Source organism: Equus przewalskii, chromosome 30, assembly GCF_037783145.1.
Source record: "Equus przewalskii isolate Varuska chromosome 30, EquPr2, whole genome shotgun sequence".
Classification (NCBI taxonomy): domain Eukaryota; kingdom Metazoa; phylum Chordata; class Mammalia; order Perissodactyla; family Equidae; genus Equus; species Equus przewalskii.
This window is the reverse complement of record NC_091860.1, coordinates 27973834-27989917: the sequence shown is the minus strand read 5'-3', so window position 1 is coordinate 27989917 and position 16084 is coordinate 27973834. Positions and strand designations below refer to the sequence as shown.

Here is a 16084-nt window from a genome sequence, read left to right as displayed (position 1 = left end):
ATCAATAAATTAAGTTATTAAGATGCACTGCTTTACATCAAGTAAAACATAATACTGGATATTTTAGTAATATTTGATTTTTGATAATTTTTATGTTGTTTTTAAAAAGTATACAATCTGTCTATTAAAAATTATTTCAATTTTGTAAATAAACACATACTCCACATTTCTACAAGATAATGCAAAATTTCAGAATGTTTAAATGAACTAATTATGTTATTTTATTCTCTATCTTTTCCCTATTATCATCCAAATATTCTATAACGTATATGCATTATTTTATTAACCAGGAAAAGCAAACATTCTTATTTTGAGTCTTTATTTTTTCTTAAAATGGAAGAAAATTTTAAAAAATAAAGGCCAGCAGCCTGAAACTAGAGACGCTGCTTTGAATCACCTCCACCATGTACAGAAGTCCTCTCCACGCCCTTAGAAGCATGGCATTCTGGTAGACTTCATGGTGGATAGCTCACGGTCAATATTCTTCAGAATACAAATAAGTGTGACAAAAAGCACTGAAAGAGAAAGAGGGATATTAATGCATTAACTGTCTTCACACCATCAAAGAGACTGTTTGTCTGAGGATGCTGTCAGGATGGGTTGAAAACTAAATGTACAGTGACGTCCCTCCTTTTACACTGACACACATACGTGCAGGTTCCCTGTCCACGTGCAACCTCCAACTGCTTGCCCAATTCCCAAATTCTCACGTAACATAAACATCAGAGTGACATTTAGTTTGATTTAGATTATAATTTATATTTATTTATAAGCAAGAACTATGACTAAAATGTTGTGGTCCTTTCAGCTCCAGGTGTAACTTTTGTCCATCATTATATTTCGGTATCTGTGTAGACTACATAATGTTCCTCAACCAAAGACTAATTATCATCTGTCATAACACACCTGTGCCCTGTCACCCCTTTTGGATCCTCCTCTTTCTCCCTCTGGTAATTACTAAACTAATCTCTGTATCTATGTGTTTGCTTTTGGTTGTTGTTGTTGTTTTCATCTTTCACCTATGAGTGAAATCACATGTTATTTGGCTTTCTCAGTCTGACTTATATCACATAGCATAATGCCCTCAAGGTCCATCCACAATGTTGCCAATGGCATGATTTCATCTTTTTCTTGGCTGAATATTGTTGTATTGTGTATATGTAACATATCTTCTTTATCTATTCATGCGTTGATCCTTACACTATCCTGTTCACTTTTTTATGATTGGAACTTTCCATCATAAAATGTTAAAACTTAATTTAAAAAAGTGTTTCTTTACCAATAGAGTTGCTGAGATAAGTTTACTCTGATATTGTCATCACACTTTTGTTCTCTATGGGACCCCAGGACACTGTAGGCAACTACAACAATGTCCTTGGGCTTGCAGAAAACTCCAGGACTTTGTTTTGGTAGAACTAAGGGTGACATTCCACTTGTAAGTTGCCAAGATCAAAAGTTATCAGAACACGTTAGCCAGTGACATGTAAATCTGAAAAGTCCTTTTAGGGAATATCTAACACTAAGTTAATACATATGCTATAGGTTTCAGATTGGTAGTTTTTCCCATGCAACTTCTGAAATACTTTCAAATGTTGTTTTTCAGAAATGATAAAACTATCTTCTTATACTTTTATTACTGTTTAAAATGACTAAAAACATACAAGTTTGTGGCCTCTAAATTCTGTGTCCTACTGAAAGAAATGAAGAGTCCTTAGAAAAATGGCTGACTCAAGGTCTAGGCACAAAAACTGCAAACTGACCCTAGAACATCTTACACTCTAGAAAGTGAAGAAGTTGAGAAAGATGGTGAGGCCTGTCAAAGGACTCACCAGCTCACTTGAAGGGGAGGTAAAATGGTAGCATTTAATCATCAATAAGAAGAGTAACTACATTAGACGGGAAAACACCATAATTGTTAAAATTAATGAATTCATAATATATATCTATGATCAATTCTTTAGATCATCTCTAATTTACAGGGGTACAAAGACTAAGTAATATATCAAACGGTATCACAAGGATCAATGACTAACATCAATTGTGTGGGAAAAGTGAAAGGGAAAAAGGCTTATCTTCTTTCAGAAGTAAATTGAAACAGGAAGAGAGAAGACAAAGAAGAGGCGGAGGGTGAAAAGGAGGGACAGATTTTAAAATATTTTGAATTATTGTCCACTAATGGATTCCTAGAAGTGAAATAACTAAGACAAAGACAATAAATATTTGAATGGTTTCTTGCATAGCGTTCGAACTGTTTTACAAAAGGGCTATACAACGCGACATCGTCACAGTGTTTGAAAATTGGCAGCATTGGGTGTTATTTTTAGAAATTATTTCTTTTCATTATGATTTCCCCATTTCCTCACTTTTCACTCCTTTTCTTTTTCTCTCTGACTTTTTCTCTCACCTCTCTGGGACTACTCCTGTGGGGTTTCCGTGTGCTCCATATCGCTAAATCCAATATTTCTTTCCATGCAAACTTGGATTCCCTGCCCCTCAGCAGGATCCACCCTATGTCTCATGCATTTTCATCCCTCTTTTTGACTTTCCTGACAACAGACTCTTCTCATTTTTCTCTTTCCATGTCTGGAAACTGCTCTTAAATCTCCTAGCCAGTGCCTCTTTCCATGATCTTTAAATATTGACTTTCCTGCCCTCATCCTGTTTATTCTATGCACTTTACCAGGAGAGCAAATCCACTTCTGTGGGTTTAATTACCCTCCACAAAGCAACAACTCCAAAATCTGTACCTCTAGCCCTGACCTCTTCCCTGAGTTTCAAACCAGAATTGCCATCTGCCAACTCAGTGTCTCCACTCACATGTCTCATAGTGACGTCAAACCTTTCTCTGAATAATTGAACAATACTCTTCGCAGAACACTCAAGTTTTTCCTTCTTTGGCACTTCCTTTGGTAGCAAAAGGAACTATCACTACACAGTTGACATCAAGCCAGTGACTTGGGGAACCTTAATTAAGGAAGATGGCATGAGCAGCAGACAGCACGGAAACTTCACTGGGCTCTGGGCCCACCTAGTTGCAGTCTGGCTTATACTTGAAACCTGGCTTATTCAGGATCATCTCAAGCTGTTTGTGATTGAGTTTGGACAACCTGACAGACTTGGTTAAACCTGCATCTTTACACTTCTCCAGGGCCTGGGGAGGAGGGAAATGTGTGGTAAACCTTTCCTGTATTTGGTCCTTTCATTTCGCATTGAATGTTTTAAAAACTGAAAGCCTGTTATCGACATATATCAAAATTTGACTGAACCTGTTTTATCATTTGAATACATTATTTCATAATATCTATATTTCTAAGCATACAGACTTTGCCTTCTTTCTTCTATTACATGCACATCCAGGTTGGTAAATAGACATGAAGATGCTTCTCAATTACCTCTCTCCTCCCTGCTCCCTTTCTTCTGTCAAAATATTTTGCTGTTGGGTATCTAATAGTTTTTTAGCAGATGATATCTGAGTCAGGGTCAAGAGAAATTCTCAGGTCTTCCTAGTAGAGGGTTTGGCTGCTTCTTCTTTCTTAGAATGGTGAAAAAGGTGATGGGAAGGGCTACGTAAGGACAGGCTTCACTCTCCGACAGTCCACCCTTGTGCTGAGTCAGACTCAGCTTCCCCTCCCTGCATGAGCCTGTTTATCTGTCACTGGATGGAGCTCTAACTTCTCTTGAGTTTGCTCCGATGATTTCCTTATAGGGCTCCCAGGCTCAACCTGATCAGAGGGTCAAGAAACCCCTACTTAGAACCATGGAAGTTTAGATGAAGAATAGCCCATAGAGGTCATGCTGCTCAGTTCATTTGTTTTACAGATGAGAATATCACAACACAGAGAAGTGCAGCAACGTGGCTAAGGCCAGACAACTGGTCATGCCAGAACCCATTTCTTCTGACTCCCTCTCTAGTTATTTCTCCCATGTCGTGAAGATCCACTGTATCTAATGTCACTTCCCCATTCGCATACTTTGAAACAGGCTCATCCACACACTGAAATACAGACATGAAAGAAGATGAAGAAGATTTTTGTGTTCTTTTTTTAAAGGAATGACCTGTCTGGTGCCTGAGGACCTTGGTAGCAAAACCTTCAAGAGGGTAATCTGAGTGTTCGTGTGTGTGTGTGTTGTAAGAGAAGACACACAGGGAGGAAAGAAGATAAGCAACACCTGAGAGATGGTGGCCAAGTGCCTCTCCCACAATGACCTACACTCTCCTATCAACACCCACCTCTGAACTTCACTAAGAATTGTTCAAATTGATTTCATTTCCCGGTAGCAGGCTGGTTCAGATGACAGGGCTTATCTTTGTTATTGAGCAATGTGTTTTAGCTCCAGTTTATAATTACCCAACTCAGAGATAGTGATGATATCAGCTTTACTCAGTGAACATCCACTATGATGGGAGGTTGGATCAATGAAGCCCAAAAGAGTCCAGTGGTGTAATACAGACCATCCCAGTGTACTTCACTCTTGATTAGGGCTGAGATCTCCATAAAGGAAGGCTGTCCTCATAAAGAGGGAGAGATTTCCCATTGTATCTCTGCAGTCTGTTGTAATTCAACTTTCTTGAGGGACCCAAATTGCTAAGAGACTACAGACAGAATCAAATTACTTACACATGTAAGGTGGTGCCCTCAAATCTTTGAGTTAGAGGTAGTGAGATTGTTCAATTTCAATCCCTCTCAAGACTACAGGATAAGGACAAAAACATATCTTTTTTAATTTTTTGAGGAAGATTAGTCCTGAGCTAACATTGGCTGCCAATCCTCCTGTTTTTGCTGAGGAAGACTGGCCCTGAGATAATACCCATGCCCATCTTCCTCTACTTTATATGTGGGATGCCTGCCATAGCACGTCTTGCCAAGCGGTGCCATGTCCACACCTGGGATCCGAACCAGAGAACCCTGTGCTACTGAAGTGGAACATTTGCACTTAACTCCTGCACCACCGGCTGGCCCCTAAAAACACATCTTGATGGTGAAGTGACATAACCATCAAGGAGAGTCATAAATCTTATAGCAATTCTACCTACCACACTTACACATATTTATCTGTGTAAAAACCAAGAAAATCTAGCCGGAATTAGAGAATGGAGTTGGAACAGCAGTTATGAAATACTCTTGGGCAAAATAAGGCAAAAGCTGACCTCTACAGTGATTGGCACATGGAAGGGATCTATGTAGACCAATTCAAGTTTGTTCAGTGAGTTTTTCAAGGATGGTTGAACCAATTCTGGCATAAGAAAAGTAGTCCAAACCTTCAATGATGAAAAGAAATAAACAATGGTTTATTATTTCACACATTTTGGGTCCCAAATTAAACCTAATTGTTAAAGATTGAGAAGTGAGTAACAAACCTCTGTGGTGGTCTGAAAATAAGAGTCACTGGGGCGAAATTTATGTGACTTGCTAAAAATGAGCTCCTTAATGGGAACTGAGATTTATTTGAGAGACTGTAAGAAAACTGTGAATAAAACTGAGACGGCCCAGGAAAAGAACCTAAGTGTTTCAAGGATTACAAAAGTCATCTCTGGAAAGAAAGTCAAGAAATGTCAGGCAAGGGGAAGTGTAATCTACTGCCCCGTATAATAAATGCCTGGAAGCAGTTCTGCTGAGAAGCCCGCGCTTTTAGACCACATCCTCACTGATTTTGACATACATAGGATCCTTCTGTAGAGACCTCAACTCTCTTGACATTTGAAGCAGAGTTTTTCACTTCAGAAAATTTTACATATTTCAGTAAACTTAATGCTGACTAGAAAAAAGTTTTTCCTAGTCTGGCTTCCTTTTCTACATAATATGTCAGTCTCATTTTAATATGTCCTGAAAGAATCTGCTGAACTATAAAAGGAGTAGACTCACTCCATAGCGGCTCAGTCAATTCCTACAACATACAATGAAAACAAAGATCAAGATCATTACTTGTGTTTCACATATGAGTACCGACCGATGTTCAGAGTGGTTGAGCAACTGGGTCCCACCCAACACATTTCAGAGAAAAGCAAACCTTTTCTGCTGTCTGTTTTTCTATAGTGAGACTCTGCAATGTTAGGAGGTCAACAAATTATTTTAATCAAAACTAAAGTTGGTTTTCATTTCAAAATAAAGTATCTGAACTGACTGTGTCCTCTTGTCAGTCTGCCCACAGCACCTTGGCAGTGTAAAATATGGCCTCTTTCTTCAAGATACCACCTGCCACCCTTTCTTGGAGGGCCTCGTTGAACTCCCCCTCACCTTGATAGAGGCGTGCTGTGTCGATTTGACAGAAACCTACATCAATAGCCACTTTGTCCTCAGGGGTCAAATACTAAATTCCAGTATAACGTCTAATCTGAAATGAATTCAGGAAATGGGCTGCACCATGGACACAGAAAATCAAATCTCAGTCAATTAAGCATTCATTGTAATGAAGTAACAAATAATTCTGACACTTGGAGGAAACCTTTAAAGATATAGATGGGGAGAGATGTTAGATATAGATATAGATACATAGCATCTCCTTTGGCTTAGAATTGGAAATGAGTCCATAACTCCCTCCATGCAGTTTCTACCCAAATGGGGTCTAAAAGTCATGCATAATTGTTTTTATCCTTCATTTCCCAAGTCGTCTCATTCAGCATTTATGCAACAGGCATTTCTAAAGCACCTCCTGTGTCCCTGGCATTTTGCTAGACCCTGAATCCCTGGAGATTTAACCACTAACAAAACAGACCTGTGTAAAAGTCCTGAAAGAAAACATAAAGGGAAGCTCCATGACTTTGGTCTTAGAAATCACATTTTGGATTTGACAGCAAAAGTAAAGTGAATAAATGCAAAAATAAACAGGAGGAACTACATCAAAATCAATAGCTTCTGCACAGCAAAGGAAACCATCAACAAAATTAAATTGAACCTATGGAATGAGAGAAAATATTTGGAAACCACGTATCTGATAAAAGGTTAATATCCCAAATATACAAGGAATCTATACAACTCAATAGGAAAAATATAAATAACACAAATTAAAAATGAGCAAAGGACTTGAATAGACATTTTTATAAAGAAGACATAAATGGGTCTCTGAAAAGGTGCTGAATATCAGTAATCATTTGGGAAAAGCAAATAAAACCACAATGAGATATTACCTCACACCTGTTAGGATGGCTAATATCAAAAAGACAAGAGATAATATTGAAGCAATCCAGGTGCCCCTCCATAGATGACTGGTTAGAGTAGATGAGGTATATATACAATGGAATACTACTCATCCATAAAAGAAGACAAAATTGTGCCATTTGCAGCAACACTGAGGGACTTTGAGGATATTATGCTAAGTGAAATAAGCCAGACAGTGAAAGACAAACACCCTATGACCTCACTAGTATGTGAAAGAGAAATACACATGCATAAGAAGAACAGATTACCAGAGGGGAAAGGGGTGAGGGGACGGTGAAAGAGGTAAGGGAACACACATATATGGTGACATATAAAAACTAGACTATGGGTCGTGAACATGAGGCAGTCTATACATAAACATTCATAATAACGTATACCTGAAATAACACAATATTATAAGCCAATATGAGCTCTATAAAATAATTTAAAAAAAATAAGAGAGAACAAATGCTGACAAGGATGTGGGGAAAGGGCACCCTTGTGCATTGTTGGTGGGAATGTAAATTGGCAAAGCCACTAAGGAAAACAGTGTGGAAGTGCCTCAGGAAATTAAAGTTAGAATTTCCATATGATCCAGCAATTGCACTTCTGGGTATTATTCTAAAGGACACCAAATCATTTTCTTGAAGACATATTTGTACTCCCATTCTCATTTCAGCATTATTCACAATATCCAAAGTACGAAAGCCACCTATGTGTTAATTGATAGATGAATGGATAAAGTAAATGTGATATACATATTCAGTGAAATATTATTCAGTTTTTAAAAAGAAGGAATATCTGTCATTTTCAAAATCATGGATGAAGTTGGAGGGTATTTTGCTAAGTGACATAAGTTAGACAGAGAAAGACAAATGCTGAATGATGGAATGTGAAAAAAAATTTGAGTTCATAGAAACAAAGAGTGTAAAAGTGGTTGCAGAGGCTAGGGAGGGGGGAATGGGGATACATTGGTTAAATGGTTTAATCTTTCAGGCCTAAAACAAATAAAGTCTGAGGATCTAATTTATAACATGGTAACTATAGTGGATAACATGGCATAGTATATTGAAAGTTGGTTAAGAGAATAGAATTTACGTGTTCTTACCAACAACAACAAAAAAGGAAATATGTGAAGTGATGGATACATTAAAATTGATGGGGGGAGTCTTTTCATAATGGATACGTACCTCAAATCATCATGGAATACACTTTATCTTTGAATTTTGTTTGTTAATCAATAACGCTGAAAATTTTTTAAAAAATAAAGTGTAACAATTGGATTAAAGGGAGGATGATAGTTAATTTTCAGAGGGTTGTGAAGAAGATTAAATGAGAAATGTATTATATAGAGTCTATTATTGTGAATGGCACAGTTACACTCTACCTGTATCAGCTTGGTTCACTGACCCAGAATTCCAACTTCAAGTACCTGCAACTCTGCCTGGGGATTTCTATGACCACCAGAGTCTTCAGGAGAGGCTCTTGATAGTTAGGTAAAGAGGATGTGTTGACCACTGGGTGCTACATAGTCTCTATACCTGACCACCTACACAATGGGCCCATGAATGGAATAGTCAGGGTGGAAGGGACTAAGACTATAGGCCAACTGCATGGGCTGCTTCTCACAAAGGCTGTTTGAGCTACCACTAATTTGAGATGGGTGACCTGTCAGCAGCAGTAGAGACTGACAATGCGTCTTGGTAAAGTACTGTTTCTCGAGGAGATAAGCCTGCCCATGAGTGACAAGTTGATCATATTAAACTCTCTATCTAACTGGGGATAGAAGTAGCAGTTCATATTTACTGAGACTGATACGATTCTATGTATGAGTTTTCCATCTCTGTTCACAGTCCCTCAGACAGAGTTACTATGTAAGGGATAGAGAGTTGGATTTACCACTATAGGATCCCATGTAACATTGCCTGTTTGTTCTAATCTCTGTGGTCCTTTTATGTCTTTAACAACAGTAATAAAAGTTGGATATAAAGTAGATAAGACATACCCAATGCTTAAGCTGTAACGGTGGGTACAATGGACAAGTATGTCATTACAAACAAACTGGCCCTGCCTGACAGCTAGAAGCTATTGTTATTTCATGCCATAGCTCTACCAAAATGGAGCATATAGGTCTCCATAATCCTGGGGGACAATCTCTCTCAAGCAACTCCAGAGATACCCCTCACTCACCATGACTGTAATCTGACACTCTAAGCTCATTGCAGTTGACCATGTGGATGGGTGAAGAATAGATTTAGAGGAAAGCACAATTCCATCACCACTATAACTTTATACCTCTTAAGATGATACTTCTAAATATCTAACACTTAAAATAACAGTGGCTTCTGATATGACAAATGGTTTCAATGATGGAATATTTTGGAAAATTCTTTGGCAAATAATTCCAGCTCCAGAATCCTACAAAGCTGCTATGAAGTAGTCATTTTACTTGTCCCTTCTTCCTGTGCCCACTGCTAATCATGGGTTTCTAACAAAGAGCGGAGTGACTCTGACTGAGTCAGCAGATGAGTGTAGGAAGGGCAGCCTGAGTTTAGATTTTACATGTGTTAAGAAATAAGAATAATAGTCATCTACCTAGGAGAGTTCCTGAGGGATTAATGACAATGCATGGAAAATACTTAAAATATGTGATACGCATTCAGTATATGTTAAGTAACTAAAATAATAATAATGATAATACACCCTCAAAATTCCCACTGTTTGAATCCCCAAAGTCAACAGCTTGTCATCCCACTTGGGGAATAGTTAGACGTGGTGAAATGGAGACTCAAATGAATTGATCCAAATCACCCAAAGTGTACTAGCCACAGGAGTGTGGGTCTGCTGACTATCCTTCCAGGCTGTTTGCATTCAACCCGCCAGTCCCCTGGGCTCCTCTAATTTCTTCCTGTGAAGCAAAAGTGCCAATCCAAGTACGGGTATAAAGTGCCCATCATTCAGTTTCACAAAATGACTATAGTTGAGGTCCATCACTGTCCACAGTCCTGGCTAAACCAACTCTTGTCTTTCCTTCCTTTCCCTAACTGCAAGCTGAGTAGAAGGAAAGTCTAGAGCATTCTTTATTTTTATTAATAACAGCAAGATAAGTGGGGCTGGGACTACAGAGGTCAGTGATTCCAAATTGAAACTAGAATCAAACCACGGACTGTTTCATAATTTGTTCAGTTCTCTGCAGGCATATCTTACAGAAAAATCATGAAGATATGGTCATGCATGTTACAGGAGTTTGAATTTTCTCTTCAGCTTTGCTCATCTTTGACTCTAAAGTTAAAAAAAAAAAAAAACATGTAAATTTGTCCTTGATAACTATTTCAGACTTACCTTTCAAAAATAAAAATCAATAGACTGGTCATTTCTAAAGACAAATTCCACTATAGGACTTTAGTTAAATACCTCACTCTCATTTTGTCAAAAATCCCATCAAAAAGTATTGTTGGGAATTTCTTGACTAACTCCTGCTCCCAACCCAAAATAGCTTAGGAGCTCCACCTCTAACTACATTAACTTTTTCCCTGTATCAAAAACTCACTTCCCCTTCTGATTTCTGTGTCTTGCTTCTTTGACTCCTTTTGATAAGAGAAAATTGTGGTGAGATCAAGGAAGAATTGCTGCAGGCTGTGCCTTAGTTTCAGCTGTGGTCTCCTCCAGGCATAGCCTCCTTTATTACTTGTTTCCTTCAGCTTTATGGACATACTTACCTTAAGAGCATATGTCCTGCTCCCATCCTTTATGATCCCTTCCTGTGCTTCTGTCCTATGTTTATTCAGAACCTGATACTCAGAATGCAGTGTGACTGGAACAAAGGTAAGAACAGGGAAGAGTCAACCAATAGCCCATTGCATCAGGAATGTTAAATTCCTTGAGAAGGAGAACCAGGAAATGCCTTATAAAACATGCCTGGTAGGCATTACTGGATGTTTCCGAAGAAAAACCGTAAACTATTCAAAGTCTTTAAAAAGGACTTCCCAAATACCCATCTATAGAATACCCACATTTAACCCACCTGTGAAGCTTTTATAAAAGTTCAGATTCCTGTACCCACCTAGGGATTTAGGAAGAAATAACCAGGGAGTTGACCATGGCTACCTGTAGGGAACATGATCTGTGTGTGGATTTGGCTCCAGGGTAGGCTTAGACTGGAAGAGGTCGGGTTTAGGGACATGCCAGGAGGACCAAGTTCACTAACATGGAGGACTCCTCAGGCAAACCAGGCCCTCAGTCAGGAGCTACATTCTAGTTTGTCTCCAGTCTGGAAGGTTTCATTTCAAACAGGATTACTATAGTTATCAGGCACTGATGTCACCCCCCTCCATAACATACTGGCCACGATTGTGCAGGTAAAGAACAAGAAGGAACTGCTAAGACTGAGAAGTTGCGTGGGTTGTGGGAAGGAAAGGCATCTTGTGGAGACTCGAAGCGGGATGGAAAGACTGGGACACTTCGTGACTTCTGCCTTCACCGGACCCAGACGCTTGGACGGCAGGTCAAAAGTGGCCTGAACCCCTGGGTGCTTCTCCTTTGGAGACATTAGGAGAGGCTCTGACTTGTAGGATAGTTTACGTATGTTGGAGAGCCCAGGCCGAACATTCCCATATTAATCCAATGACCAGTTAGAATCCTCCAGCTTCCCAAGTATCACTGGAGAAGCTGGCAGGTCCGTAGAGGCTTGTGCTTGATAAGTTTGGGTTAATGGAGTTGGTGGGGATTCAAACTTTCCCCAGTTTATACAATCAGTCTGAACAAGAAAAACTATATTTCAAGAGACCTCAGGATTTTGCAGTCTTTACGAGGGTGTTAAGAAGAGGGCATCCTGGAGTTATACATAAGTGTTGTCCATGTTCACTAGCCAATAACTGCTTGATTTTCTCCTCACTCAATCCCTACAAGAAAACTGTCAGCATACAGAGAACAGAAAATATTTTCTTAGAAAAGTGTATATTGACAAGGTTTAAAAATAAGTAAAATTATGCCCCCACATTACTTTTCCCTAGTAGGTGACTTGTGATGTTTAATGAATTCCCTGGTTGGAAAGTGGGGTGATGTGTTGTACTATGGCGAAAAAATAGTAATAGTACATCTGATCTTGACAGAGGCTTACAGATATGTTTTATGGGACTTAGGGGCTGTACAGGCCAAAGTTCAGAATTGTCTTGCTTTGGAAAAGACAGGAGGTGACAGAGGCTGCAAGAGTGGAGGGTTGGAAGGGAGAGAAGGTAGATAGAGGATATGAGGAACTGTGCTTACCCTGGGAAGAATTCAGGGGAAAAACAGATGTTTAAGAAGATACTTATGAGGTTTCAATTACGGTGTTTGATAAAATTCATAACCCATGTATTTTGAAGTAAAATCCAGTTGACTGACTACTGTATCTGAGAGGTTCTGTCTGAAGAACAAAATGTGCCCTGAATGTGGCCACATCACAAGATGAGTTAAGGAAAAGCTCAGGCTCTTTTGGAAATCACTCCTACTGCATAAATTATTTTTGTTTTAGAATCACCCAATACCATTGTGAAACCCTTAGAATCCCCTAGGGCTCCTACTCTCAGAGGATGAGTCAGCAGTTTCCACAGATTGTGCAACTGCTTGCTGGATGAATAGTGCAGGGATTGTAAAGAAAAAATTATTAACTTATATGGCTGATTTGGTTAGAGTACAGCTAGGTCAAATAAATGTATCTCAACTTGTCTTAAGCTCCAGAGAAAGTTATTAACCCCATAACCAGAAGTCAAGAGGAAAAGCTAGCTCCGGGTCCATCACGGGAGGTCCAGATTTTCTCTGATGGTCCCTTGGGTCTTCCTTCTTCTGTGTCTTGGCCTCATCTTTGGGCTGGGTGAAGACAGTGCAACATTTTCAGACACTACATCTCAACAGGACATAACCAGTCAACAGAGAGGGGACACTTGTTTTAATAAGTGAGAGAAACTCTCTTAGAAGCCCCCCCAGCACAGTTCCTTTCATGTGTCACTGGCTAAGGTTGGGTCACAGTCCTCTTCCCAAAGTGTTTACATGTCAAGGGCACTGGTGTGAACATGAATGACATAAACAAACCATTTGGAGAATATTGGGTATTGGGAAGGCAAACACTTTGACCACTGAAATCATATTGACAACCTGATGGACTGTAGATTAGACGTTTCAAGTCTTGACCACACTTAGAAGTGAGCTTTTAAACTATAAGGATGCCTAGGCTTTACTGCAGTTAAACAAATAAGAATCTCCAGTGGGTTTGGGCTTCATCTTCAGATAAATGGGCCCCAATTAATGAAAGCAGAGCCATTGTCTTTATTGTAGAAACATTTATTCTTATGACTGGTACAAGAAAGACTAAGAGGAGAAAAAGCAGGGAGGGCTTATCCAGTTGAAAATCTGTTGAAAGGGGAAATGAACGGAGTCTGATTTAATTTCAATTTAACTTATTGCTTAACTTGAATATATGAACTTCTTTGGGAACTGAATGGTTGAAAAGGTTAAAAAGAGACTCAGTGGTTAGAATTCATGATGAATTAAGAACCTGATGGATTGAGGTGTAGTAGCAACCACAGAGTAAGAGAATTGATATGATTGTCTTTGTTAAATTTAAGGTTTCAGAGTTGAAGCACTTGTATGAAGTAAACATGGGAGCCCTTTCCTCACATTGTGTAGACGCAAGTAGAAACTCTTAGGAGTTGAGGATGTCAAAAGACCGAGAATCTTGAGTTGTCTGACTGAACGAGGATGATGTCAAAATACCCTGGGAAGGAATTATAAATTAAGACCATGAAGAGACTGGACGGGGAAGTGGGTAAGATAATAGGGTGAAGATGATGTCAGCTTTGGAACAGTTACATACTTCTCTCTTTCTGAAGAATTTAACATCCCCGATGCAATGGGCTATTATCTAACAATTCCATGTCCTAACATTTGCTCCAGTCACACTTCATTCTGAGCATAAGATTGTAATCCAATGGTAAATTTCTAGTCTTCATCATACGTGTCCTATTCGTATCATTTGACTCTTATTTTTGAACTTGTTCCTTCATTTACCTTCCAAGACAGAACCTTCTCCTGCTGTCCCTCGTACCTCACTACCCGACCCTTTCAGCCTCCTTTGCTGGTTCCTCCACTTTTTTTTTAACAACTTCTTAATGATGGCATACTTCATGGCTCTTCTCTTTTCTGTCCACACTCACTCATCTAATCTGATATCTGATCATCCCTCTTTGTGGCTTTAAAATGGCAACTAATTATGTTTTTACTCACCCTTGCCCTTATCCTTTCCTGACACAGTAAAGGTTTAGTCTGTTAAAGGCATCAACCCAGATCCCAGGTACCTCTCTCAAATCAGAGCGATCACAGGAGATCTTATTTGCAACGTTCTAAACTATTTCATGGCTGCCTGAAAGTCTGAAATCTGTTTCATCTAACTCTAAGCTTGAACTGAAAAGTAGCTAGAATGGCTCATTATGGCTTCAGGGGACTATAGTTGCACAGATGCCAGAAGCAAGAGATTAGGAGTGAAGACGTGGAATACACCACACAAAATTCTGTGAAGCCTGTGTGTGTAGTTTGGGGATATTAAGACATTCAAAAGTCAGCCATGTATTCAGGGAAATTTAAAAAGCCACACACAGGCTAGGCAAGATGAATGCTCAGAAAAGAAGAGCATAGACATTCAGCTTTCATCTTGGGCTGATTCCAAGACTAGGAGCATGCAAAGTTAATAAGTGAAAGATTGTCAGGGTACTGATCAAATCTGCAAAGAGTGGGAGAGGTGGCTGTTTTTTCTAATGCCCAATGAGGCACACACACAAACATACAAAAAAAACCCAAAACCATTACTGATTAAAAAGAACAAAACATTAGAATAAACTGTTTTTGAAGAAGCATAAGCATTGGACTTGTTAGACAAAGAGTTTTAAAACAAATGTTTATATATGAGGAAATTGCTAAAGGAGAAATTGTCAAAGAACAAAAAAATCAGGTAAATGATATATGAATAAAATGATAATATCAAAAAAGATATAAAAATTATAAAGCCTAATGAAGAGAAAGAAAAATGTGAAGAAATGTGAACACACTGTAAAGGACCTATAGGATACCATCATGTGGACTAATATACAGATTATGGGAATCCCAGAAGGAGGAGAGAGAGTGGAACAGAGAGATTACGTAAAGAAGTAAGGAACAAAAATTCTCCAAGCTGACTATAAGACATGAATAATCAATAAATACAAGAATCTCAAATATTTCCAAATAAGATAAACTCAAAGCTATCCACACCTACAGACATTATATTCAAACTGTTGCAAAACAAAGACAAGTGATTATCTTGAAGAGCAAAGGAAATTTGACTCATCAGGTACAAAGAATCCTGGATAAGACTATCAACAAATTTCTCATCAGAAACCTTGGAAGACATAAGGCAATGGAATGATGTCTTTAAAGTGCTGAAAGTAAAAAACATCTGTCAACACTGAATTCTATATCAGGTAAAAACGTCTTTCAAAAATGAAGGAGTAATAAAGACAATCTAAGATAAACAAATCTGAAAGAGTTCATTACCGTTAAAACTTCCCTACCAGAAATGTAAAGGGTGTCATTCAGGATCAGATGAAAGGACACAAGAGGGTAAGTTACTCATATAAAGATATATAGACTTTATAGTCTATATAAAGATAAAGATATAAAGATATTTTTATAAACATATATAGATGTAAAGATATAAAGACTTCCAGCCAAGGTAAATATATGGGTAAATATAAAAATTTGTACTTTCATAATTTTGAATTGTAATTCTACTTTTTTATTTCTAAAAGATATAAAAGTTAATGCATAAAATAGTTATGTGTCTATGTTAAAATGTACACAATGTATAAAGATTAAATTAGTTATATCAATAAAATTAATTGGGAGAGGGGAACAGAGTCGTATAGGAGTAGAGTTATTAT

General features: G+C 38.4%; 1 protein-coding gene across 3 annotated transcripts in view; it reads right to left on the bottom strand.

Moving 5' to 3' along the window:
* LOC139073272 (aldo-keto reductase family 1 member C23-like protein) overlaps positions 1-10915 on the bottom strand; it is a 36496-nt gene extending 25581 nt beyond the window's left edge. For 2 of the 3 annotated variants that reach the window (XM_070601963.1, XM_070601961.1), the window contains exons 1-2: positions 10856-10902; positions 398-515 (exon numbers count right to left, since the gene is read on the bottom strand). The gene's annotated coding sequence lies outside the window, so the exon portion shown is untranslated. Of the gene's footprint in view, positions 1-397; positions 516-10855 lie in introns of all 3 variants that reach the window. The other variant, XM_070601962.1, reaches the window with a different exon arrangement.
* Between the last annotated feature and the right edge of the window lie 5169 nt (positions 10916-16084).